We start from the raw sequence: 26,939 nt of genomic DNA, 5'->3' as shown, positions 1-26,939 counted from the left end.
CTGGTAGTTGTCTTTCATCTCTACTTAATTCACTATGCATAGTCCAGTTCCATCTATTTTGTTCCAAAGAACACAACATCATGCTTTATGATTGCAGAGTAGTATGTTATGGATTATAGACCATATAATATCCTTAGCCAGTAATTTATTAATGGGCATTTTAGCTGTATCCATTTTTTGTCTATTGTGAATAATGCAACTGTGAACAGAAAATGCATGTCTTTTCTTTTTTTTACCATTTTTTTTTTGCTTTTTTTAATTGGGAAATTAATGTTTTACATTCAACTTTCAACAGTAAGTACAATAGTTTGTACATGCATAACATTCTCCAGTTTCCCATATAACAATACAACCCCCACTAGGTCCTCTGAATCCTTCTTGGACCTGTATTCTCCCCACCCACCCACCTCAGAGTCTTTTACTTTGGTGCGATACGCCAATTCCATTTCAGGTTCTACTTCTGTTTTCTTTTCTGATCTTGTTTTTCAACTTCGGCCTGAGAGTGAGATAATCCCATATTCATCCTTCTGTTTCTGACTTATTTCACTCAACATGATTTTTTCAAGGTCCATCCAAGATCGGCTGAAAACGGTGAGGTCACCACTTTTAATAGCTGAGTAGTATTCCATTGTGTATATATACCACAACTTGCTCAGCTACTCATCTGTTGTTGGACACCTGGGTTGCTTCCAGGTTTTGGCTATTACAAATTGTGCTGCCAAGAACATGTGTGTACACAGATCTTTTTGGATGGATATGTTGGGTTCCTTAGGATATATCTCCAGGAGAGGAATTGCAGGATCATAGGGTAGGTCCATTTCTAGCCTTCTGAGAGTTCTCCAGACTGTTCTCCACAGAGGTTGGACCAATTGACATTCCCACCAGCAGTGTAGGAGGGTTCCTTTGACCCCACACCCTCTCCAGCATTTGCTGCTGTTACCTTTTCTGATGTATGACATTCTCACAGGAGTGAAGTGGTATCTCGTTGTCTTTATTTGCATTTCTCTGACAATCAGATACTTGGAGCATTTTTTCATGTGTTTCTCAGCCTTCTGGATATCTTCTGTGGTGAATATTCTGTCCATGTCCTCCCCCCATTTTTGGATGGGGTTATTTGTTGTCTTGTTGTTGAGTTTGGCAAGCTCTTTATATATGTTGGTTATTAGCCTCTTGTCTGATGCATGGCATGTAAAGATATTCTCCCATCCTGTGAGGGGTCTCTTGGTTTGGGTAGTGGTTTCTTTTGCTGTGAAGAAGCTTTTTAATTTGATGTAGTCCCATAGGTTTATACTTGCCTTAGTCTTCTTTGTAATTGGATTCATTTCATTGAAGATGTCTTTAAAATTTATGCGGAAAAGAGTTCTGTCAATGTTTTCTTCTAAGTATCTGATAGTTTCTGGTCTAACATCCAAGTCCTTGATCCACTTGGATTTTACTTTTGTATTTGGTGAAATACAGTGGTTCAGTTTCATTCTTCTGCATGTTTCAACCCATTGTTTCCAACACCATTTGTTGAAGAGACTCTGCTTCCCCATTTAATAATCTGAGCCCCTTTGTCAAAGATTAGGTGTTCATAGGTGTGGGGGCTCACTTCTGGGCTCTAAATTCTATTGCACTGATCAGTGTGTCTATTCATGTTCCAGTACCAAGCAGTTTTGATGACAATGGCCCTATAATGCAATTTGAGATCTAGGAGTGTGATTCCTCCGGTTCTGTTCTTTTTTCTCAAGATTGTTTTGGCAATTCTAGGTCTTGTTTGGTTCCAAATAAACATTTGTAGCATTTGTTCTATTCTCCTAAAAAATGTGCTTGGGATCTTGATGGGGATAGCATTAAATTTGTAGATGGCTCTGGGTAGTATATTCATTTTGATGATGTTAATTCTACCAACCTATGAACATGGAATATCTTTCCACTTCTTTGTGTCTTTTTCAATTTCCTTGAGTAGTGACTCATAATTTTCAGTATACAAGTCTTTCACTTCTTTGGTTAGGTTTACTCCTAGATATTTTATTGTTTTTGTTGCTATAGTAAAAGGAATTGATTTCTGGATTTCAATTTTTCTAGCTTAGTGTTTGCATAGAGGAATGCCACTGACTTTTGAATGTTAATTTTGTAGCCTGACACCTTACTGTATTTCCTGTTGATTTCCAAAAGCTTCTTGCTGTATTCCTTAAGTTTTTCTGTATACACTATCATGTCATCTGCAAATAGGGAGATTTTCACTTCTTCTCTTCCAATCTGTATCCCTTTAATTCCTTGCTCCTGCCTGATTGCTATGGCAAGAACTTCCAACACTATGTTGAATAGTAATGGTGATAGTGGGCAGCCCTGTCTAGTACCTGATCTGAGGGGAAATGCTTCCAGTTTTTCACCATTGAGTATGGTGTTGGCTGTAGGTTTGCTATATATATAGACTCCACTATCTTCAGGAATTTTCCATCTATTCCCAATTTTGTAGTGTTTTGATTATAAAGGGATGTTGTATTTTGTTAAAGGCTTTCTCTGCATCTATTGATATGACCATGTGGTTTTTGGTCTTGCTTTTGTTGATGTGGTGGATCACATTGATTGATTTACATATATTAAACCAACCTTGCATGCCTGGGATAAACCCCACTTGGTCATGATGAACAATCTTTTGAATATACTGCTGTATCTGGTTGGCTAGAATTTTGTTCAGTATTTTAGCAACTATGTTCATCAGAGATATTGGTCTGTAGTTTTCTTTTTTGGTTGTGTCCCTGTCTGCTTTTGGTATCAGAGGATGTTGGCTTCATAAAAGCTGGCAGGGAGTATTCCAGTGTCTTCAATCTTCTGGAAGACTTTTAAAAGACGAGGTATTAGTTCTTCTTTGAAGGTTTTGTAGAATTCTTATAAATGTTTGCATATTGTTTGTGTAAATGCCTGAGTTGGACTTCTTGATTATAAAGCAATTCCATTTTTGTTTGCTTAAAGATTCTCCATTCAGTCTTCCACAGGGGCTGGACCAGTTCTCTTTTCTACCAGCAATATGGCAGAGTCCCCTTTTCTGCACAACTTAGCTAACATCTGTTATTTCCTGCTTTGTTGACTTAGACAGTTCTCTCTGGTGTGAGATAAGGATCCTGACTGTAATAATTACATGCATGAAGGCAATACAGAAAACTGTAGATCTCCATATTGCTGAGAAGTGAGGAAGCAGTATATTATATTGCAAATTATGGCTTTAGAAGGCTGGGAAGGGAGCTGGGAGTGATGTACACAGAGGGAAAATAATTCACATTCATTTCTATTTAGAAGACTAGAAAGATGGGGTCAGGTGTTGGCACACCTGGTTGAGCACACATATTACAATGCACAAGGATCCGGGTTCGAGCCCCCAGCCCCCACCTATGGGGAAAAGCTTTGTAAGTGGTGAAGTAGGATGCAGATGTCTCTCTGTCTCTCTCCCTCTCTATTTCCCAATACCATCTTGATTTCTGTCTGTCTCTATCCATTAAATAAAGATTAAAAAATTTAAAAGGAAATAAAAATAATAGAGACAAACATTTCTCACTTTTTAAGGACTAGGCAAAAATTCAATGTGAAGAATGCAAAAAACCCTGTGTTGCTTGTAAATTGCTAGCTTAAAATAATCTATAGACCAAAATGATTTTTATTAAAAACACTAGCTTGTTGGGGGCCAGGCAGTAGCACCTTGGGTTAAGCACACAAGGCTCAAACTGCAAGGACCGGCTCAAGGATCCCGGTTCAAGCCCCCAGCTCCCCACCTGCAGGGGTTCACTTCACAAGGGGTGAAGCAGGTCTGCAAGTGTCTTTCTCTCCCCTCTCTGTCTTCCCCTCCTCTCTCAATTTCTTTCTGTCCTATCCAACAATAGCAGCAATGATAACAATAACAATAACAACAAGGGCAACAAAATGGAAAAAAAATGCCCTCCAGGATTTGTGATGCAGGCACTGAGCCCCAGCAATAACTCTGGAGGCAAAACAAAACAAAACAAAACAAACAAACAAACAAACAAACAAACAAAAACATTAGTTTGCTGTGACTGTCTGGAATGTGTTTATTACAATTTCTTTGAGCATGAGATACTTCCAGAATGAATTTTAGTAAAAAGTTCAGGCCTGTTCAATAAAATAGGTCATTGAGAACTATACATTATATTCAGAAATAATTGTTTATATTATTAATTAGTTTTACCAGAGAATTACTTAGCTCTAGCTTATAGTGGAGCTGGGGACTAAACTTGGGACCTCAGAGCCTCGGGCATAATCACTATGATATCTCTCCAGCCCTTAAATGTTTATTCTAATGAAAATATTTCTATCAATGATTCTTTTAATAAAAAGGGATTAATGACATATGAAATTATGGTAAACATTACTTATTTATCTCTCTTAATTTTCCAGTCATTATATTATCCAGTCTAGAATTAAAAATAAATTAATCATTCAGTTAACATACATGAACCATCATAATTATTATGTCAAGATATTTGGAATGGCTTTGAACACAAGTCTGCTGTATTCATAGTCCATGTATAATCTATAATTACTCTGGCTAAAGTACATTATTTCTCATCAATTTAATTTTGTTGATTGATCAGTCTTTGTTCAGAATTTCACTCTTAGGGCGAGATCTCAGAATGAGAAAATGAGCATTACATTTTCTGAGCTTTCTTAAAGCTTTGGTAACAAATTCTAGAATGAGGAATCGACTGTTATAGTCTCTGAAGTTCCACACAAAACAAGATATGACAAAACATAGCCCCTGCTGTACAATCCACCTGTCATGCTGTGCACCCCGACCCCACCCAACCCCCCCCAAAAAAAAAACCTCTTGTACTAGGTACAAAAACCTCCTGGTCTGTGAGATATAATACTGGTCTGACTTCCTTGTCAGCACGTCACTTCTACTTTCTCCATTAAACTTTCCTCTTTTCTCAGAGATGTATGTCTCTCTCACTATTTCTTACTCCACATCTTGGCCCCCAGTACTTTTTACAATCACTTGGAGAGGTAAATAAATAAAAAAATTACCAGGAGGAATAAATAGCTATAAATAAATATCATGGAAGAATAAAATTAGTACTGAGTAGTGAATTAAAGATAAAAAATTATAAAACTGATTTTTGTACTAAATGCTAGCACAAATACATTGTCTCTGTGTGTGCATGTGTGTGGGGGTGAACATGCCACAGTTATTTTTAAAGGGCACTAAAGTATGCTAACTATATGATTGCTTTTGCCACTTTCATGAACACAACTAAACCAAATTTTCAGCATTGGCATTCCATTGGAATCACAAGGGAAAGGGCATCTCAAAGACAAAAGCCCATCAGACGATATAAATTGCTTCTAAGTGTTCAAAGTTCAAATGTAATAACCATTTGCAAGAGCAGTTTGTGGAATATCAACTGCCATTGATACTGCATTCATTTAAGGAGGACAGCAAAGGAAACCAGAGTTCTCACCACATCATGATTTATGGATTTGGCTGAAACACTTACAATTACCTCTTAGCACAGGAGGATGAGTACAGATGCATGAGTTCCAGCAAGTTCAAGTTCTGGGAAAACAGAGTAGGTGATTCTTTTCTACTGGTGAATTATCCAATTTATCACAGCAGCAAATAGGTCATAATGATATTTTGTGTCTTCAACTGGAATGGACAGCACTGTATTAAGAAGACTTTGCCAACAAAATATTAATCTTCCACATTCCCTCTGATAAAAAATAGAATAGGGTGACGTACTTCAACATACTTCAAATAAAAAGAATGGTCAAAACACATTAAAATTATATCACCTTTAGTCATTAAGGTAATGACAGTAAAATCACAATGAACTACTAGTAAATGCTTACCGGAATGATGAACTAAAAAGAGAGAAAAAAAAAAGAGAAAAGAACCAGGCTATGGCATATTTGGCAGGATACACACTTTATAGTGTTAAGGACCAGGATTCAAGTGTCCTGGTTCCCACCTGCAGAGTGAGAAACTTCACATGTGGTAAAACTGTCTCTCTCTGTATCTTTCCCTCTCTATCTCCCCCTTCCCTCTCAATTTCTCTCTGTTCATACTCAAAATAAATTTTAAAAAAGGATATTTATTTAAAAGACAGAAAAAAAGTGTAGCCAAAGATATGGAGAAAGTGATATTATCATATATCTTAACAATGGATATGAAAATGATATAGAACTTTGAAAAGATCTAGAACATGAAAAAGTTAAATATGCACCTACATTATCACCTAGAGGTTCTATTATTAGGTATTTAGTGAAGAAAAATTACACAGATAGGTAACTACTCATGGAAATATTGTTCATAGTAACTAAAAGGGAAATAATCAGAACCCAATAAATTAAATTAAAATCTAGTGAATCATATAACTGAATTCTATATTTTGAATTTATTTACTCTATTTTTATCCCTAGAAGAAAAAAATATAGCAGCGACATTCAGATTATTGAGGGCTGGGGAATTGAAAGATAAGATTCAGTAAAATATGTACCAAATATTTTTTCTGAGGAGTAATAGGTATATTCTAATATCAAACTGTGGATATGGTGACAAAAAAAAAAAACACAAAACTATAACTGTACTAAAATAATTCAAGCATAGTTTTCTGGGTCATCTTTTAGCCTTTGCCACTCTGTATCAGCTTTTTTTAAAGAAACAGAAAAAAACACAGGGAGAGGTGGAAGGAAACCACAGGACAGAAAGTTCCTCTAATGTGGTGGGACCCAGGTTTGAACCTGGGTCACAGGTATGGAAAAGTAATATAATATCCATGTGAGTGTTATCTTGCTGACCCAAACTATGTTCTTAAAACAATAAATGCATACTAAGTAAATTATTTTTCATCAAATTTATTTAGAAACCAGATTAAAACTTTCAAAAGTAAGGCCCAAGGAGATAGTTAAGTAGTAGAGTACAAAACTCAAATGAATGGGTGAGGTTCCAGGTTTGATCCTTGGCATCTTATATGTCAGATTTTACTTCGTGCAGCAGACTGATTAGTACTCTAGTCTCTATTATAAAGATAAAAATAAGTAAGTATTAAAGTATTTGAGTACTTGATGTTTAACTGTATTACAAGCTATACTTGAACTGAGATAAATTTCAAATGATAGGCAAGAGGAGTCAATTCCACATCATAAAAGAATCAGTATAGATTATGTTAGTTAACTAGTTCACTACTTATGATATGTCCATGCTATCCTTTTATGGACTCTCTCGATAGGAAATAAAAAAACTGAAGCTTCAGTATAATTATATAAGACAAGTTTATTACAGAATATGTTTCAACAGAAAAACAACAAAGAATCACCAAGGATCCATCTATTCACAGAGACTTGTTCTGTTTCCATACCCTAAATGCCAGCAAGGCCCTAGACATCCTTTTTGATTAGTGGGCTCTGAAGAGACAAGTATCTCTTTGAGTACCAGGGGCTCTGAAGAGACAAGTATCTCTTTGAGTACCAGGGAGAGGGGGTTGGAAAACTTGGAACTGGATTTAAAAGCAAGCAGGTATGAGTTCATCTCTTGAACAAGAATGGAACTTTTTTGAATTTCCTACTAAAACAAGCATGACTATTTTTTTAAATGAGTTTTCTTGGTCTTTAAATATATTTTGGATATTTAGTCGTTTATTGGATAAGGAAAGAAAATAATCAAGAGGAAAGAGGGAGAAAGAGAGACACCGGAACACTGCTTCAACATTCCTGAAGCTTCCTCTCCCTAGGTGGGTAGCAGGGGCTTCAGTGTGGTTCCGAGTATGGTGGTGCCTGTGTATGTTCTACCAAATGTGCACTACCTGGCCGCCTAACTATTTATTTTTTACCATTTTTATTTTATTGTATTTACTCAGTAAAGCTTAGTCTATTCATCGAGTTATACAAAACTGTCACATTTATTTTTTTAACTACCTAATTTTAGAACATTTTTGCAACCTCAAAAACACACCCAAACTCATTAACAGTCACTCCCTCTTCTTTCCATTTTCATTCTGCTACCTGTTGGTAACCACTAATTTACTTCCTATCTCAATAGATGTGCATATCCTGGACATCTCATACAAATGCAGTCACATAAGTGCTATCTTCCATGGGCTCAGTTTTTCAACTTTGTGTCATTTTTAAGAGGTGAGGGGGTTTCTAAGTTAACTAAAAGTGATATTATCTGCTAAATGTGAACAAAATAGCCAGTAATTATTTAAAATTACTTATAGGTCAAAAGATGTGAGAATATGTCTTTTAAGATACTAACATTTAGAAGTTGTTTTTTTTTTAAATTTGTATTTGTAAAAAGGAAACACTGACAAAAACCATAGGATAAGAGGGGTAAAACTGCACACAGTTCCCAACACCAGAACTCCATATCCCATCCCATCCTCTAATAGCTTTCTTATTCTATATCCCTCTGGGAGTATGGACTCAGGGCCATTATGGGGTACAGAAGGTAGAAGGTCTGGCTTCTGTAATTACTTCCCCACTGAACATGAAAATTGGCAGGTTTATCCATGTTCCCAGCCTGTCTCTCTCATTTCCTGGTGGGACAAGATTCTGGGGAAGAGGGGCTCCAGGATATATTGGTGGAGTCATCTGCCCAGAAAAGTCTGGTTGGCATCATTTTAGCATCTGGAACCTGGTAGCTAAAAAAAAGTTAACATATAGAGCCAAACATATTGTTGACTAATCATGAACCTAAAGGCTGAAATAGTTCAGATGAAGTTTTGGGGGAGGGGGTCTCCATTTTGTAGGTAGTTAGTACTCCTATTTTAATTATAAAGAGCTCATGACTATACTAGTTTTTCTTTTCTTTTCTTTTCTTTTCTTTTCTTTTCTTTTCTTTTCTTTTCTTTTTTTTTTTTCTTTCCTGAGCCTGATATCTGATATGCAGGTTGATCCAAGTGATTGTCTGGGGAGATGATGCCATGGCTGGAAAAAGGACCAGAAATCTGGATTGGGAAGAGATTAGCTCCCAAATATGGGAAAGGTGTATAAATATTGCTGACTGTAAACCCCATTGATTTGATGTGATCTGGGGCCCATACTCTGCTTAGGAGCCTGTGTGACCTCTGCATCCCTGTAGATCTGGGCTAACATTCTGTGGTCATGAGTAGGAACATTCCAAGTTTCTACAGACACTAGTAGCCTTTGTGCTATGGTGTTACTTCTGCTGTCTCACTCTCTCTGTATCACTTTCCCATTTCACTCTAACTGAGGAATTGAGCGTGGAATAGTGAAGCTCTGACAAAGACAGAAAAGGAAAATAGAGGTTAGTTTTCTGGAAACTCAATTAATATAATAGAGAAAACAAAAGTTAAGGATGAAAACAGGAAAATGTATATATTGTCACTTCAGAATTTAAAAACTCAGAACTGGAGTCCCTAGAGAGTTCTGAATACTAGTGTAACACAAATTATGTTGTATTCTTATCTCTACTGATTTCTGCCTCACTCTTACAAAGTACCTATTCTGGGAAAGAATTGGAGCAAGATTCCATTTTTGAAAGCATCTTAGAAGCTCCAAAATCATCCTTTGAACAAAAGGGAGAGGTTAGACACTATTTTCACAAATGAAATACTGAACGGCAATACATCTCCCTTGCAATTTAGCGTCCTCAAAACTGACATTCAGAAAGGCCAAAAAAAAAAAAAAAAAAAAAAAGAATCTAGTGTATTGGTATTTACAGAAAATGATTAACCCAAGAGAAAAGATCTATAGATTCAAGCAGCCGAGACAGTTCATCAGAAGACTTGATTACTCACCCATCCAACACATAATGAAACAAGCAATAGAACAACATCCTCTCTGTTTGATGTTAATAATGTATTCATAGATAAAAGCTGTATCTAAGAGTTATTATGAGTTCCAGGAAAATTAAATTATGAAATGTATTGCCAATAAAAGGAAAAAATCAGAATAAAATGTAACAAAACTGTTTCTTAAAATTTGTGAGTTATGTTGGTGGGGGGCAGCAGGACTTATATGGTATGTGCAATGACTTAGACACACACACACACACACACATACACACACACACACACACACACACACACACACACTTGTTAAATGATATACCCTGAAAGCTTATAAATTTATAAATCAATATCACATTTCTAATAGCAATTTTGAAGATGTTGATTTCTGTTGTAAATGACTTTGTCATTAAAATATATATCAAAAACTCACTCTTATTTCAGTAAATGCAATTTATAAAGAAATAATTTCTTAGTTTTCCACAAGGTCAGATGTTAACTAGATGATGACAGTCCAGTTAAACTTGATTTTTCATTAAGAAATCAAATGTTTCACTATTTTGCATTTTTTTAGACTTCATACATTTTCAGAAATTTTAAATGACTAATGATAGGATTAAGGGTGTGTTTAAGTAGTGTCATTTTTTTACTGTTTTTTTTATTTTAGATTTTATTTCTTTTGTTGCCCTTGTTTTATTGATGTTGTAGTTATTATTGTTGTTATTGATGTCATTGTTGTTGGATAGGACAGAGAGAAATGGAGAGAGGAGGGGAAGGCAGAGAGGAGGAGAGAAACCTGCAGACCTACTTTACTGCTTGTGAAAGGACTTCCCTGCAGATGGGAGCCCAGGGCTCAAATTGGGATCCTTAAGCTGGTCCTTGTGCTTTGTGCCATGCGCTTAACCTGCTGTGCTACCACCAGACACCCTGGTGGTGTCATTTTTATATTCTAACTTCTCTCAAAGTGTCATTTACAGCATTGCTCTCTTCCAGAAAATATCTATATCTATATGTCTAATCTATATCTATCTATAGGTGTATTTCTCCCTCTCCCTCTCTCTCTCTCTCTCTCTCTCTCTCTCTCTCTCTCTATATATATATATATATATATATATATATATATATATATATATATATATAATAGGCAGCTTTAATTAGAGGTCTTCTTATCTGAGCTTTAATTCTCTACCTAGCATGGTCAGAGAACTCTCAGTTCCCTTCCCTCTTTGAATCCATATTTGTGACCATGTCACTACAGCATTAATGCTAACTCTGTCCCATGACATATTTCCCCTTTCCCATTCTAATCTAATAATGTTAGTTCTAGGACAAACCATTTTTTAAACAACTATCATTGCAGTATCTAAAAGTGATCAGGGTTTGTAAAGCTCCTCTAGTAAATTATATTTTCCTTTCTCAGAAAAGTTTAGCATTATTTCTGTTTTTAACTTAGTTGATCATTTGGTTAATTGTCTCTTAAATAAAAAATTAAGCACAAATATTTAAATTATAAAAATATTACAACATCTTGTGTCCAGTTTTTCCTTCTTGTTCTGAGTTGTCTTCTTCATCTTACCGTATTCTTCTTCCTCTCTTCTTTTTTCTTCCTCTCCTTTTTTTATTAGAGACAGAGAAAAGTTAAGAGGGAGGGGAGAGAGAGAGAGAAAAAGTAAAGGGAGACTGCTGCAACACTGCTTCACCACTCCAGAAGCTTCCCCACTGTGGGTGAGGACCTAGGGCTTGACTCTCGCTCTATTATTGTTATTGTTATTATTGTTATTTTTACTTTAAAGCCCACAATCACTACTAATCCACTGTTCCTGTTGCCCTTATTATTATTTTTTATCAGGTAAGATGGAGAGATATTGAAGGGAGGAGGAGGTAGAAAGGGAGGACAGACTCCTGTAGACCTGCCACATTGCTTTTGAGGTGACCCCCTTGCACGGGGGAAGGTGAGGGCTTAAACAGGGATCATTGAACTGGTCCTTACACTTTGTACTATGTGCACTTAACCCGCCTGGCCCCTGAATCTGGTTCTTTACACAAGGTGAGATAGTCACTCTACCAGCTGCACCACCACACAGCTTCACCTATTACTTTTTACTAATTTATTATTTTTACTCTATTTTTAGAACTTCCATAGAATTCACTATTAAATCTTAACTCCTCACCACTACCTTCCTGAGTTGGATGTTTCAATTCAAGAGATGCTCAATCAATATTAAGTACAGGGTAGGAGTTACTGTATTACAACCTTTATGATGTCCTTGTCCATTTCTCAAATACATGCTTTTAGGCCACGACTTCCTGTATCACATTGCCGCAAGAGTTTTATCCTCTTTAATTTGTCATTAATAAAATATTTTCCAATTTCTAAGCATATGAAGTTTAAAAGTTCCTCATAATCTACCGTTGGAGAAGGAATCCTGTCAGATTTAGTTGATGATAATAAGAATTTTCAGTTATATGTAGGATATTTTTGTGACAGATTAGCATAATGAGATGAAAAACAAAGCAAATAAAAATAAAGCAGATATTAAATTTAGGAAAGTCCACATTTACTCAAGGAAGTAAAAGCTACATTTTCTTTGTAACTCGGTTATATAATTTTAATCTATGAACAGTTTTACTATTTTTCCTACTCCAATTTAATCACTGTTTTATTTAGTTAATTTTGGATACTATATATATATATATATGGATATGTATATTTAGAGGGGGGGAAGAATAGCACTAAACCTCCTTTTAAAGCAGTAGAGGTGCCATAGTTGAACCTGGGGCCAACACACATGGCAAAATGGAGCACTTCCAAGGAAGCTATTTTGCCAGACTGCATGAAGCCATTTTATTTATTTATTTATTGGCATGTAAAAAAAATATAAAATGGAAATATTGGCAAGACTCTAGGACAAGAGTGGTATATTCCCATGCAATGACTACCTCTAGAGCTCCAGATCTGATCTCCTCCCTTGGTAGCTTCCCTACTCTTTAACACTCTGGGAGCATGGACCCAAGATCATTATGGGTTACAGAAAGTGGAAGGTCTGGCTTCTGTAATTGTTTCTCCACTGAACATGGACGTTAGCAGGTCCATCCATATTTTCAGCCTGTCTCTCTCTTTCCCTAGTGGGGTGGGGCTCTGCGGAGGTGGGGCTCTGGGGAGGTGGGACACCAGGACACACTGGTGGGGTATCCATAAATTAGGGCAAAATATATACGTGAAAGCAAAAGTGCACAAAAGTTTGCAGTGAGCCAAAAAAAATGGAGTAAGCAAGTAGAAAGACCTAAAAAGACACCATAAAGTACTTAACGAAATGATTTCTACTTAGACATAGATACCCTCCTCACTTACTTCCTTTACAATTCCCTCAGTCACTCCAAAGCTAACCTTACCAAAGTAAGAACTGCAGGGATCTGGGCGATAGTGCAGCGGGTTAAGCGCACATAGAGCAAAGCAAAAGGACCAGTATAAGGATCCTGGTTAGAGCCCCCAGCTCCCCACCTGCAAGGGGTCGCTTTGCAAGTGATGAAGCAGACCTGCAGGTGCCTATCTTTCTCTCCTTCTCTCTATTCTATCCAGCAACAACAATAGCTATGGCAACAAAAACAACTACAACAAGGGCACGAAAATAGGAAAAATGACATCCAGGAGCAGTGGATTCATAGTGCAGGCAGCGAGCCCCAGCAATAATCCTGGAGGCAAAACTAAATAAATAATGAAATAAATAAATAAATAAATAAATAAGTACTGCAAAAGCTGAATAAGGGCAAAAGACTGGCACACTTTAATGATGACTCTTTAGTCACTATCAGGCCACCCCATTAGCTGGGGTCCTAGCCCTGGAGTCCTGTGATTCCTATACAGACACAATGAATAGATCCTCTCTCCACTGTCACTGGTCATCTCCATCAGAAACAACATAATGGACTCTTTTGGGGGTCCCCATTGGACCTGCCCTCAATGTGGATCCATAATGGTAGAGAATATTTCATCCTCCAAAGGGAGGTTGGTTAACATACTCTATCTACCACCTGAAGAAGATGGGTCCTGAAATAGGTGAATATTGGAACGTTCCTACTCTTCACCACAGAATGTGAGTTCGGACCTACAGGGATGCAGATGTTACAATCTGAGAAGCCATTTTATACTTGACCAAAGAATATCAGTTTGGATCTATAGAAACATGTAGAAAATACATCACAATTTTTCTGACTCAAATGTTATATTTCTGATTCAAAAGTTCTACTTATGAATTCTCACTCCTTTATTTTCATTCTTATTTTGTTCACTTCTGACTTAAGATTTGAGCTCTTTGAATCCTAGATATTCTTTCACTTAATTTGTTCTTTTCTTTTCTTTCTTTTCTACCACTAGAGTTATTGTTGAAGCTCAGTGACTAGAGGATCTCACACTCCTGGTGATCCTTTTTTTTTTTTTCCTTCCTTATTTCTTGAGACAAGATGAGAATCAGAGAGAGAGAGACAGAGATACAAACAGAGAAGACACCACATAATTACTTCAACATCAGATCCTCGTGCATGGCGAATCATATGATTTACAAGGTGAGTCGTACACTGTTCCTTAGCCATTCATACCTGTGAGCCATGAATTTAGACACTTTTATAGATCTTTTCTTGGCAACTTTTGTCTATTATACTTCTTGTATACTATCTTGAGAATCCATCTACCAACAATTTATTCCTTTCGCTGGCCACTGGACTCTTCTGCAAAATAATACAAAACAAAATAAAATTATACATCTGTATAAAAAACTGTCAATAAAAATTTACATCTTGGAGTCTGGGATGTGGTGGAGTGGATAAAACATTGGACTCTCAAATATGAAGTCCTGAGTTCAATGCCCAGCAGCACACATTCCAGAATGATATCTGGTTCTTCCTCTCTATTCTCCTATCATTCTTCATTAATAAGTAAATGAAATATTTTAAAAATATCTTTTTAAAAATAATGTCTCAGATTTTCACTACAGTATCCCTCCATAAAAAATCATTGAATTATTTTCATATTTAATCACTTATGCATCGTCTTACATAAAGACATAGCTATGATTTCACCTATCTATTGCCAATTCGCCAAATCACCTAACTTGTATTTCATAATTTATTTCTCTCACCTTCCCTGTGGGAAGGAAGATAGAGTTACTCCAAGAATTTCAAAGGCTAACTCCTTTATTTGTAACCTGGAGTCCATCACATTTTTTCTCTCTATATATATATATATTTTATTTCTATAATTATTTCACTATCTTAGAGTATTGATCACTCCCTCTCCACTGGATTCATTTTATATTAGGTCAGTCAACTCTTATCTTAAAACATGTTCTCTTTCCCCTGCTTCTTCCATGGTGTTTTGTCTTGGTCATTTCTCCACTCTATTAGACAATACATTTCTTTGGTGCATTTTATGAAGTAGCAAACACCATAAATTGCTTGTTTATAATCCCTGTTTCTGCATCTTCATCTTCTTTTCTCTGAACTCATCCCAGCCTATTACACTAACCCTAGCTGACTATTGATTTACAGACACCGATGTCAAATGAATATACCAGGTACATTGTTCAATTTAAAATATGCCATTGGGACCAGAGAAGTGGCTCCCCAGATAAAAGATTGTCTCTCTCTGTGTGTGTGTGTGTGTGTGTGTGTGTGTGTGTGTGTGTGTAGCTTTTCTTCCAAAAAGAGTTAATTCTCTATACATACCAGTTTTATGTCAACCTGAATTTAATTTTACATGTAAGCTAATAGAATAACATTTAAATGTATCCTGACTTTGTGTGTGTGTGTGTGTGTGTGTGTCCTTGGGAGATTGTACACAAATAAAAAAGTGACTCTTGCTTTGAATATATTTTGAAATGCCAGCCACAATATTTTATCACAGCATTTCTAATCACACAAGAAAATTAATTTTAAAAACTGTCTTCTTCCATGTTCGCTCATTCAAAGTTAACATGCTATGAAAATAGTATACTTTTTCTATTTAACTTGACAATATTTGAATTTACTCTCTCTTTAAGCCTGTATACATTTATTTGTCAGTGTTACAAATTCTAAAGACCAAAGTTGCTAAGTTTACAAGTTTATATTGTTATTATTATTGTTGTTGTTGTTGTTATGAAAGGGCAAAATGAGCAGGAGTAGAATATAGAGAATATAAGCCTTTTATCCTTGTCTTTTGTTTTTAAAATTCAGTTTTAGCCTGCTAACTACTCTTTGCAAATTACTTTTTGTAAGTGAAGCACTGAGGTTTATTATTTAGTTAAAACCCAGTTTATTAATTTTAAACCTCTATCCTCTAGGATTATCTTGCTTTTTTGGTACTATAATTTCATACATAAGACTTAAAATGTTTCACCATTTTTGCTTCTACCAATTACTTCCCACTATTTATTTTTTTAATTTAAGAAAGGATAAATTAACAAAACCATAAGGTAGGAGGGGTACAACTCCACACAATTCCCACCACCCAATCTCCATAACCCTCCCCTTCCCCTGATAGCTTTCCCATTCTCTATCCCTCTGGGAGCATGGACCCAGGGTCATTGAGGGCTGCAGAGGGTAGAAGGTCTGGCTTCTGTAATTGCTTCCCCGCTCAACATGGGCATTGACTGGTAGATCCATACTCTCAGTCTGCCTCTCTCTTTCCCTAGTAGGGTGTGTCTCTGGGGAAGCTGAGCTCCAGGACTCATTGGTGGGGTCTTCAATCCAGGGAAGCCTGGCCAGCATCCTGGTGGCATCTGGAATCTGGTGATTGAAAAGAGAGTTAACATATGAAGCCAAACAAATTGTTGAGCAATCTTGGACCCAAAGCTTGTAACAGTGGAGAAGAAGTGTTAGGGGGGTACTCACTGCAAACTCTAGTGTACTTCTGCTTTCAGGTATATATTTTGCAGTAGTTTATGGATACATGTGCACATAAGCTCTCTCTCACAGAAACTGGTGTATATGTAGGTTATGGGAATTTGTTAGAAAGTGAACTACCTGAGATGAAATTAGAGTGTACTATAAAAGGAAAGGTCTCACCCGAGTAATGAAGCTGAAGGGTTGTCATTCCACTCGTGAAGTCTCTGGACACAGTCTGAGGTGAAGCATGTTGAGGTGGCAATCGTAGTGTTGGTTAGGTTGTGATCGGCGGATGCAATATTATTTGGTATGGATTGGGAGACGCATACGGGAAAGTGGGCCCTATTCAAAGGTTCAAGAACGGGGGGGAAGTAGGGGCTCTATAGTGAAGATGTGAGGTAGCTGCTGTCTTAGAGTTCAAAAAGAAAATTGATAGTTAATGTTATCATCACATTATTTGGTAATTGGGTTAACTTTGAAAAGTCCTTTTGTTATGGTTTGCTGTACAGAACCCAGTATCTTGTATATAGCTGGACTATTGGACGCTTCTAATCTACTTGGTCTAGGCTTTTGAGAGAGTCCGCATATCAAATACACAGCCTATATATTAAAAAGATTCAGTTTGTGTTTTGAAAAACTTTGAGACAAACAATTGATTTTCCCCCTCTCATATTAATCAACTACTGATTTATATGTCTACATTTAGCTAGGAGTGTACATAAAAACCATTCCCACCACCAAAAGACTGTGCCGCATCCCTCTCACCCACTCCCACCCCACACAGTCCCAGGAAGCTGCATGTCTACCCCTCACCACAGGGTTTTTACTTTGGTACCCTACTTACAATTTGATCAGGTCCTGCTTTTAGTTTCCCTTTCAGATCTTCTTAGTCAGCTTCTGTTGATGAGTAGGATCATCCCATACTCATCTTTACCTTTCTGACTTAGTTCACTTAACATAATTCCTTCTAGCTCTGTCCAAGATGGGTCAGAGAAGGTGGGTTCATTGTTCTTAACAGATGCATAGTATTCCATTGTGTATATATACCACAGCTTTCACAGCCACTCATCTGTTGTTGGGCACCTGGGTGGCTTCCAGGTTTTAGCTATTATGAATTGTGCTGCTATGAACGTAGTAGTACACACCTCTTTTTGGTTGGGTGTTATGGAGTCCTTGGGGTATAACCCCAGGAGAGGAATTACTGGATCATATGGAAGGTCCATGTCTAGCCTTCTGAGAGTTTTACAGACTGCTCTCCACAGAGGCTGTACCAATTTACATTCCCACCAGCAATGTAAAAGGGTTCCTCTGTCCCTCTCCAGCATTCGTTGCTGCTGTCCTTTTTGATGTATGTCATTCTTACAGGAGTGAGCTGGTATCTTAGTATTGTCTTAATTTGCATTTCTCTGACAATCAGTGACCTAGAGCAGTTTTTTATATGTTTGTTAGCCTTTTGGATCTCCTCTGTAGTGAATTTTTTGTTCATATCCTCTGCCTATTTTTGGATGGGGTCATTTGCTTTTTTGCTGCTAAGTTTGCTGAGCTCTTTATATATTTTGGTGATTAGTTTCTTGTCTGATATCTGGCATGTGAAGATCTTCTCCCATTCTGTGAGAGGTCTCTCTGTTTGTTTAATAGTTTCTCTGGATGTGCAGAAGCTTTTCAATTTGATGTAGTCCCATTGGTTTGTTTCTGCTTTAGTCTTCCTTGCAATTGGGTTTGATTCATCAAAGATGTCCTTGAGGTGTATGTGGGAAAGTGTTTTACCAATGTTTTCTTCTAAGTATTTGATTGTTTCTGGTCTGACATCTAGGTCTTTGATCCATTTGGAGTTGATTTTTGTTTCTGGTGACATAAAGTGGTTCAATTTCATTCTTCTGCATGTTTCAACCCAGTTTTCCCAGCACCATTTATTGAAGAGAGCCTCCTTTTTCCATTTAATACTTTGGGCCCCCTTATCAAAGCTTAGTTGCCCATAGGTGTTGGGATTTAGTTCTGGGCTTTCAATTCTGTTCGACTGGTCTGTGTGCCTCTTTTTGTTCCAGTACCATGCTGTTTTGATGATAATGGCTTTATAATATAGTTTAAGGTCTGGGAGTGTGATGCCTCCATTTTTGTTTCTTCTCCTCAAGATGGTTTTGGCAATTCTAGGTGTTTTTAGGTTCCAGATAAATGATTGTAGTGTTTTTTCTATTCTCTTAAAGAAGCTTGGTGGAACTTTGATGGGTATTGCATTAAATTTGTATATGGCTCTGGGGAGAATATTCATTTTGATGATATTTATTCTTAAAATCCATGAGCATGGGATAACTTTCCATTTCTTGGTATCAGTTTCTATTTCCTTGAGTAGCGACTCATAGTTTTCAGCATACAAGACTTTCACTTCTTTGGTCAACTTTATTCCTAGGTATTTGATTGATTTTGCTGAAACAGTAAATGGGAGTGATTTCTGGATGTCTTCCTCTTCAGATTTAGTGTTTGCATAAAGAAATGCCACTGATTTTTGTACATTGATTTTGTAGCCTGATACCTTGCTATATTACTTCCAGTAATTTTCTACTGGATTCTTTAGGTCTTTCTATGTATACTATCATATCATCTGCAAATAGTGAGAGCTTGACTACTTCCCTTCCAATCTGCATTCCTTTGATTTCTTTCTCTTGCCTGATTGCTATGGCAAGAACTTCCAATACTATGTTGAAGAAGAATGGTGACAGTGGACAGCTTTGTCTAGTCCCCGATCTGAGGGGGAATGCTTTCAGCTTCTGTCCATTGAGTATGATGTTGGCTGCAGATTTGCTATATATAGACTCCACTATCTTGAGGAATTTCCCATCTATTCCCTTTTTTTGTAGAGTTTTGAGCATGAATGGGTGTTGGATTTTGTTAAAGGCTTTCTCTGCATCTATTGAGATAATCATGTGGTTTTTGGCTTTGCTTTTATTGGTGTGGTGAATGACATTGATTGACTTACGGATGTTGAACCAACCTTGCATTCCTGGGATGAATCCAACTTGGTCATGATGAACAATCTTTTTGATATGTTGCTGTATCTGGTTGGCCAAGATCTTGTTTAATATTTTGGCATCTATGTTCATCAGAGATATTGGTCTGTAGTTTTCCTTTTTTGTTCTGTCCCTATCAGCTTTTGGTATCAGGGTGATGTTGGCTTCATAGAAGGTGGAAGGGAGTATTCCTGTTTCTTCAATCTTATGGAATAATTTAAGAAGTATGGGTACTAACTGTTTCCTGTAAGTTTTGTAGAATTCATTTGTGAAGCCATCTGGTCCAGGACTTTTGTTGTTGGGGAGATTCTTAATAACATTTTCAATTTCTTTGTCTGTGATTGGTGCATTTAGGTTTTGTAGTTCTTCTTGGTTCAGTTTTGGAAGTGCATAGGTTTCTAGGAATTGTTTCATTTCTTCCAGATTCTCTAGCTTGGTGGCATATAGTTCTTTATAGAAGTTTCGCAGGATTCTCTGGATTTCTCTGGTGTCAGTTTACAATTCTATTAATTTGAGTCTTCTCTCTTTTTTGATTGGTGAGTCTGTCTAGGGGTTTGTCAATTTGGTTTAATCTTTCAAAGAACCAACATTTGGCTTCATTTATCTTTTGTATGTTTTTTTTTATTTTCGATGTTGTCTATTTCTGCTCTAACTTTAGTGATTTCTGTCCTTCTGGATGCTTTAGGGTTCCTTTGTTCCTCTTCCTCTAAGTCCTTGAGGTGTGCAGTAAGGTCGTTCATTTGAGCTTCTTCTTGGTGTTTAATATGTGATTGTATGGCTATAAGTTTCCCTCTCAGTACTGCTTTAGCTGTGTCCCAAATATTTTGATAGGTTGTGTCTTCATTTTCATTAGTTTCCAGAAACATTTGAATTTCCTGTTTGAGTGAATCTCTGACCCAGTGGTTCTTAAGGAGCATGTTGTTTAGTTTCCAAATTTTGTGTCTTTTAATAATTTTCCATTTGTTGTTAAATGTTACTTTTACTCCACTGTGGTCTGAGAAGATACTTGGGATGATTTCAATGCTCTTGAATTTATTGATGCTGTCTTTGTGGCCTAACATGTGGTCTATCCTTGAGTATGTGTTATGTGGATTTGAAAAGAAGGTGTATTCCAGTTTTTTGGGGTGGAGGAGTCTTAAAATGTCCAAGAGGTCTAATCTGTCGATCTCTTCATTCAATTCTCTTGTATCTTTATTGGTTCTCTGCTATGTTGATCTGTCTAAGTGTGAGAGTGGGGTATTGAAGTCTCCCACTATTATTGTATTACCATTGATGTATTTTTGATATTATTTCAGTAGGTGCTTAATGTTTCCCACTATTTCTTATCCCAGCTTGCCCCTCATTTATAAAACCATTCCTAAGTGTATATTACTATAAAACCTAATGCAGATTGAATCCAAGTAAGGTCATGAGTGTGTGTGTGTGTGAGTGTGTGTGTGTGTGAGTGTGTGTGTGTGTTTGTGTTTTTGCACACACATGCTCGCGTGCTCACATGCATGATTGTAAATGCATGTGTTTTCTTTCCCCATCAAGGTTAATTTATTTATGAAGCTGCAGGATTTCTTAATGACCGTTATTTTTTTACTCTTTTTTTCCCTTTTTGTTCATCTTTTTATTTGATAGGACAGAGAGAAATTGAAAAGGGATGAGGAAATAGAGAAAGAGAAAGAGACAGCTGCATCACTGTTTCATTCTTTGTTAAGCTACCCTCCTACAAATGAGGTCCATAGATTTGAACCTGGGTCCTTGCACATGGTAACCCATGCAATCAACCACTACCTATTCCCCTTAAGTTAAGCTTTTAGTATAGCACAATGTAGTTAGTGTTCTGGTTTCTGATGACTTGACCAGATCATCCTTCCCATTACTTACTGATTCCTCAACTTTGTTCTTATTCATGTTATGTTGTGTGCCATTGGAACTCTACACAATCTACTTATTCCATAGTTGACTATATGTCTTTCATGTTTATATTCTGGTTTAGCTAGTTTTCATGCCACTTTCAAATAAATTGTCCTTGGTTCTCCTTCCCAAGTTTAACATACACCTGTGTTTAGTGTCTACAAATTTAGGTATTATTTGAATACTAATGGGATTTGCCTTCTTTAATGGCTTAGTTTCCTCTGACATTTTTAAGGAAAATATTTTTTGTTAGTGTTGTTATAGGTTATTTGTTCACTGTTTTGACTTCAGAAATAACACACACATCTGATGAAGTCATTACATTTAGAACCAGACTTTATATTTCAAATTTTCATTTGGCACTTAATAGCTGCATATTAATACAAGATAATTCATCTGAGTGATTCTGCACTTTATATTATTCATATATATCTTACTAATACACATTTTCCAAGGTTATTATGAGTATTAAATTACTTTGTGAATTATCATTAATTTTTAAGGAATTATCTTTAAATATCTAAGCTACCTGAACGACACACATACATGCATATATATATATATATATATATATGTATATATGTATGTATATATATCTTAAGCATAAGCATAGAATATAGAAAGTAGAAACTCTGTAACTCTATAAACCCTTGCTGATTAAATGAATATGTAATAACACTTAAAGAAAATGACTTGTTCATGTTGTCATTCCCTCAGGTATAACAACATAAAATGGGCTGTTGGGATAGTCTGCTGGCAAAATACTCAAGAGTTAAACAGATACAAATACAATTACTCCTTTGGCTCTGGGCAGTAGAAACCAAAATGTGGAGATTCTGGTGCTCAATGACAGGAAAAGATCATTAGCAAACAAAAGAAAGTATCTGTTCCTCAGGGAACAAAACATATGGTAGTGAATTCTTGATTACCATATCTTCTTTCCCTCTTTACTAGATTAATTTCACTTCATGTCATGGCAAAATGGAGCTCTCATGTCCTCTCAAACAACTTTTGCTATACTTCTTGTGGGGAGGCCCCTTCTCAGGCACAGACTTCTGGCTTACCTGCCCTGTTGTACATCAGATGCAGGGGCCTAGTAGAATCTTCTGAGGCAGTAGGAGTGAACCTACAGAACTGACTCAGTGTCCATGACAAGAGATGACCCGGGGACTTGTCTGATGGACAATCCATTTATTGAACAGCAAAGCAAGGTTTATAAGGGGTTGTAGGAGGAATTAAGTTATCCATTCCATGTATGGTTTGAGATAAAAGGGACAAAGAGAGGTAAGGGTCTGGGAAAAGGTCAGAGCATTTCTAGCAACTATTGAGCAAGGGGTTTAGTTGATCAAAGGAATGAAGAAAATAAGGCTATCAATAACCAGCAGACAGGGAGGGGTCTTAATGGCAGAGAGAAGATAGATCATGTAAGATTAAAAGGACCTGAGGGGGTGGAGGAGTTAGGAGAATGCTCCTAGTTACTGTTTGACAGAGCATAACAATGATATATTTGTCATATGTGATCAGAGAGGATGAACTTCTATTAACCTCTGAGTAAACAAACCAACTGGTTTGGGAATAAGGAAATGGGCTGCATGCAGAGTCTTTTTGAAGCAGGGAGACTGACAGAGGGGACATTTCCTGGTGGTCATTTTCTTCCATGCTTGATCTCAGGTAGAGAGAGGCTAATAGGAAGGTCATGCCATTCAGGCCCCCCATCTTTCAATAGGAGGTCACACACAATGCTCAACCATATCCTCACTATTTCCCTACAAACTTTAAATTTTAAGAAGCTATATAGTTAATGTTTATTGAAAGTTAATTCTTATTACTTAAAAATGTGTGATTATTAATTTAAAATCTGTAGTTTGTATGGAATCAGAATTTGTTTGTGAAAATTATATTTGTTCCTCTGGCCATGTGAAACTTTTTAATTTGATATAGTCCTATTGGTTAATTTTTGGTTTTGCTCTCCTTGCAATTAAACTCAAGTCACTGAAGAAGCTTTTAAAATTTAGATTAAAAACAATTCTGCTAATGCTTCCTCTAATGTTTTATAATTTATGATCTAACATTCAAATCCTTGATCCATTTGTTTTCTTTTGTGGATAGTGAAATGTAGTGGCTCAGTTTCAGTCTTCTGCACCTTTCAACCCAACTTCCCCAGTTCCATTTGTTGAAGATTTTATCTTATACCCATTCAATATTTTGGCCCCCTTGTCAAAAATTAGATGTCTATAGGTGAGAGAGCTTATTAATTCTTTGCTATTAGTCAGTGTGTCTACTTCTGTGCCAATACAAGCAGTTTTGATTACAATATCCCTAAACCAAAATAGAGAGACTTCTTAAGGAATGGGAAAAAGATCTATACATGTTGTACATGAGATAAAATACTAATAGTCTCAGTATATAAAGAGATCACCCAACTCAGCAGCAGTAGCAACAACAACAACAACAAAATGAACCTGTCCAAAAATTAAGAGAGGATAGGGACAGAATATTCACCAAAGAAAACATCCAATGAGCCAACAGATATACTGAAAATTTTCAGGGTCACTGATTATCAGTAAAAGGCAAATAAAAAAAAAATATGGCTGTAATACTGAAAGCAAGCAAGCCATCAGTGTTAACAGTTCACCCCATGGGTGTTTGTCCCTGTTGTCAGAAAGTAACCTTATGTGAACCTTCCAGTTTCCTTCAGCTTTTTGTTCTCTATGAAGCCTTTAAGGTGTAACTGTAGACATATTCCAAAAGTAAGAATCAGGAAAGCAAGATATAGACAGACAGCTGCTGCCAGTAGAAGACAGCTGCTGCCAGTAGAAACTTGGGGAAGATCATTGCTGCCATGAGCAATCTCCGGAGCTGTGGCTGCTCTTCTACTTGCTTTGTCTTTAGACAAAGATCATTGTTTCCTTGAGTTTCAGAGTAGGTATCTTGGATCTTCCCAAGATGCTCTACTGTTAAATCACGCCATTCATTTTCTAGGTGGGATCATATGCCATTACTTCTGACATACTGTTGAGTGGTCTAGACAACCTCACTTTTCTCTCTGTTCTTAAATGGTCAGTATCTACTAGCTGGTGCTTTATCTGAACAGGCCTGGAATGATGCAAAATAAGAGACTGGGATGGGCTTCTAGAAGGAAGCAAACTGCTTCAGAGACCCTGTTCCTCCATCATGGTTAGTTCTGTTGGTTATAGACTTTATCACATTGTTCTTTTGTGATTTAACCAACTATATTCAACAAAAAGAAGCAAGTAAAGAGAGAGAGGAAGTAAGGAATAAAAACTCAAGTCAGGAGAAATTTTCGTTCTTTTCTTTTTTTTTTCCCCCAAGCACTACTAAGCTTGGCTTAGGACGTTTTACAGGGGATTGAACCTGGAACTTGGAAGCCTCAGGCATGAGAGTCTCTTTGCATAACCTTTATGCTATTTCCTCCACCCCTCATTCTTTTTGCTTTACCCATGTTTCAGTATTTGGATATAGCTTGTATCATTTTCAGACATGGACTTCAGAAAAAAAATATATAGTAACTGGAAAATAGTGTGTTTAAAGAAGGTGTGGTGTTCTCTGAGTAATAAATTATTTACTTAATCTCTACATCTAAAATGAGCTGTTTTGTTTAACTAGTTTATGTTCATGCTAAGAACCAACTGTCAGGAATATTTAAGAGTTCTTGTGATTCTGCTGCAATTAATACTGTTTTTATTTTTGCCAGTAAGATTCCAGATAGAGAACTTCACTGCAGGTAAACGTGATATTGGTACTTTGGCGATAGATATAACATATTGTCAAGAGGTGTAAAATTATACTTTTAACACATTTATATTCTTGTAAACCAAGACCATCTAAAACAAATAAAACAAATAAATTATAGAAAAAGGCAAATAAAAACAAAAATGAGATACCACTTTACTTTTGTGAGAATGTTATACATTAGAAAAAACAGTAATATCAAACGTTGGAGGGATTGGGTAGAGGCACACCTGGTTAACTACAAATAGTCTTTAAGTGCAAGGACTTGCTCAGGGATTCAGGTTTCACCCTCCAGCTCTCCACCTGCATGGGGAACAATTCACAGGCAGCGAAGCAGGTCTGTAGGGCTCTTTCTCTCTCCCTCCCCTGCTTCTCTCAATTTATTTCTTTCCTATCTAATAAAATGGGGGGGGAAAAAAAGGCTGTCAGGAGCAATTGCCTTGTAACACCATCACGGAACCCCAGCAATAACCTGAGAGGCAAAAAAAAAAAAAAAAAAAAAAGTTGAAGAGGTTGTGGTGGCATAGAAATCCCTACTGCTTGTGGAAATTCAAATCAGTCCATACGCTGTGGAGAGCAGTTTGTAGAATGCTACAAATAGACCTACCCTATATATCAATTCTTCTCCTGATCATATATTAAAAGGAAACACACCCATCCAAAGAGATCTATGCACAGCTATGTTCTTGTCAACATTTCACAATAATTTCACATAAACTTGGAAGAGCCCCAGGTGTCCAATGACAGATGAGTTATGGTGTGTATACACAATGGAACACTACTCAGCTGTTAAGAATGAAGAAGTAATCTCCTTCACCTGATCTTGGATGGAGCTTGAAAAAAATCATGCTAAGTGAAATGAACCAAAAAAATAAAGATGAATACCGAATGATCTCACTCATAAGTGGAACTTAAGAAACAAAGAGAGAAAGGAAGAACACAAATTAGTATTTAGCCTAGATTTGGAATATTATACCAAAGAAAAGAACTCTGTGGAAGGAGGGCAGGATGAGAGCTGTTGAGGTGGGGGTTGGGGTTCTTTCAGCTTCAGGTGCATTATGGTGGAAAAGACTTAAGTTGAAGGCAAAAATGCAGATGAGATGAGAAAATTTACCCATGTATCAACAACTGTACTATAGTAACCACAATAAATTGACATTAAAAATTATGCCTGTATCAAATAAGAGGATTGATATCAGATAACTATAATCATAATAATATAAAAACTACAGTTCCAATGATTTTTAAAAATAGTCTTATTTTTATTATATATAGAGAATGGGGGAGTGGGGGGATTAAAGTGAGAAAGGAAAAAAAAAAACATGACTCAGCTCTAGCTTAAGAGCCTCTCCAGCCCTAGTTTATGATTTAATGTTAAAGAATGATTAACCAGAACAACTGAATACAGTTACCCTCAAATCCTTTGAAACAAGAAGTCTGATAATATTCAGATGGGGTGGAATATATTTCCAAAATACTGAACAGAAATAGCCACAGCCTTCTGACTCGTAGGCTTGGAAGTAATACCTTTCTTCCTGCACGATAGATAATCTATTGACCAAAGTAAATGATAAAGCAAATGCAAAATTAATAAAATACAGTAAAAATTCTCCTTTTCATAGGAGTTGCATATTTAAAATCTCACTAGCACAGGAAGTAGTAAAATTTGTGG

The sequence above is a fragment of the Erinaceus europaeus genome, chromosome 14, assembly GCF_950295315.1.
Source record: "Erinaceus europaeus chromosome 14, mEriEur2.1, whole genome shotgun sequence".
Lineage (NCBI taxonomy): Eukaryota > Metazoa > Chordata > Mammalia > Eulipotyphla > Erinaceidae > Erinaceus > Erinaceus europaeus.
This window is presented reverse-complemented; position numbering follows the sequence as displayed.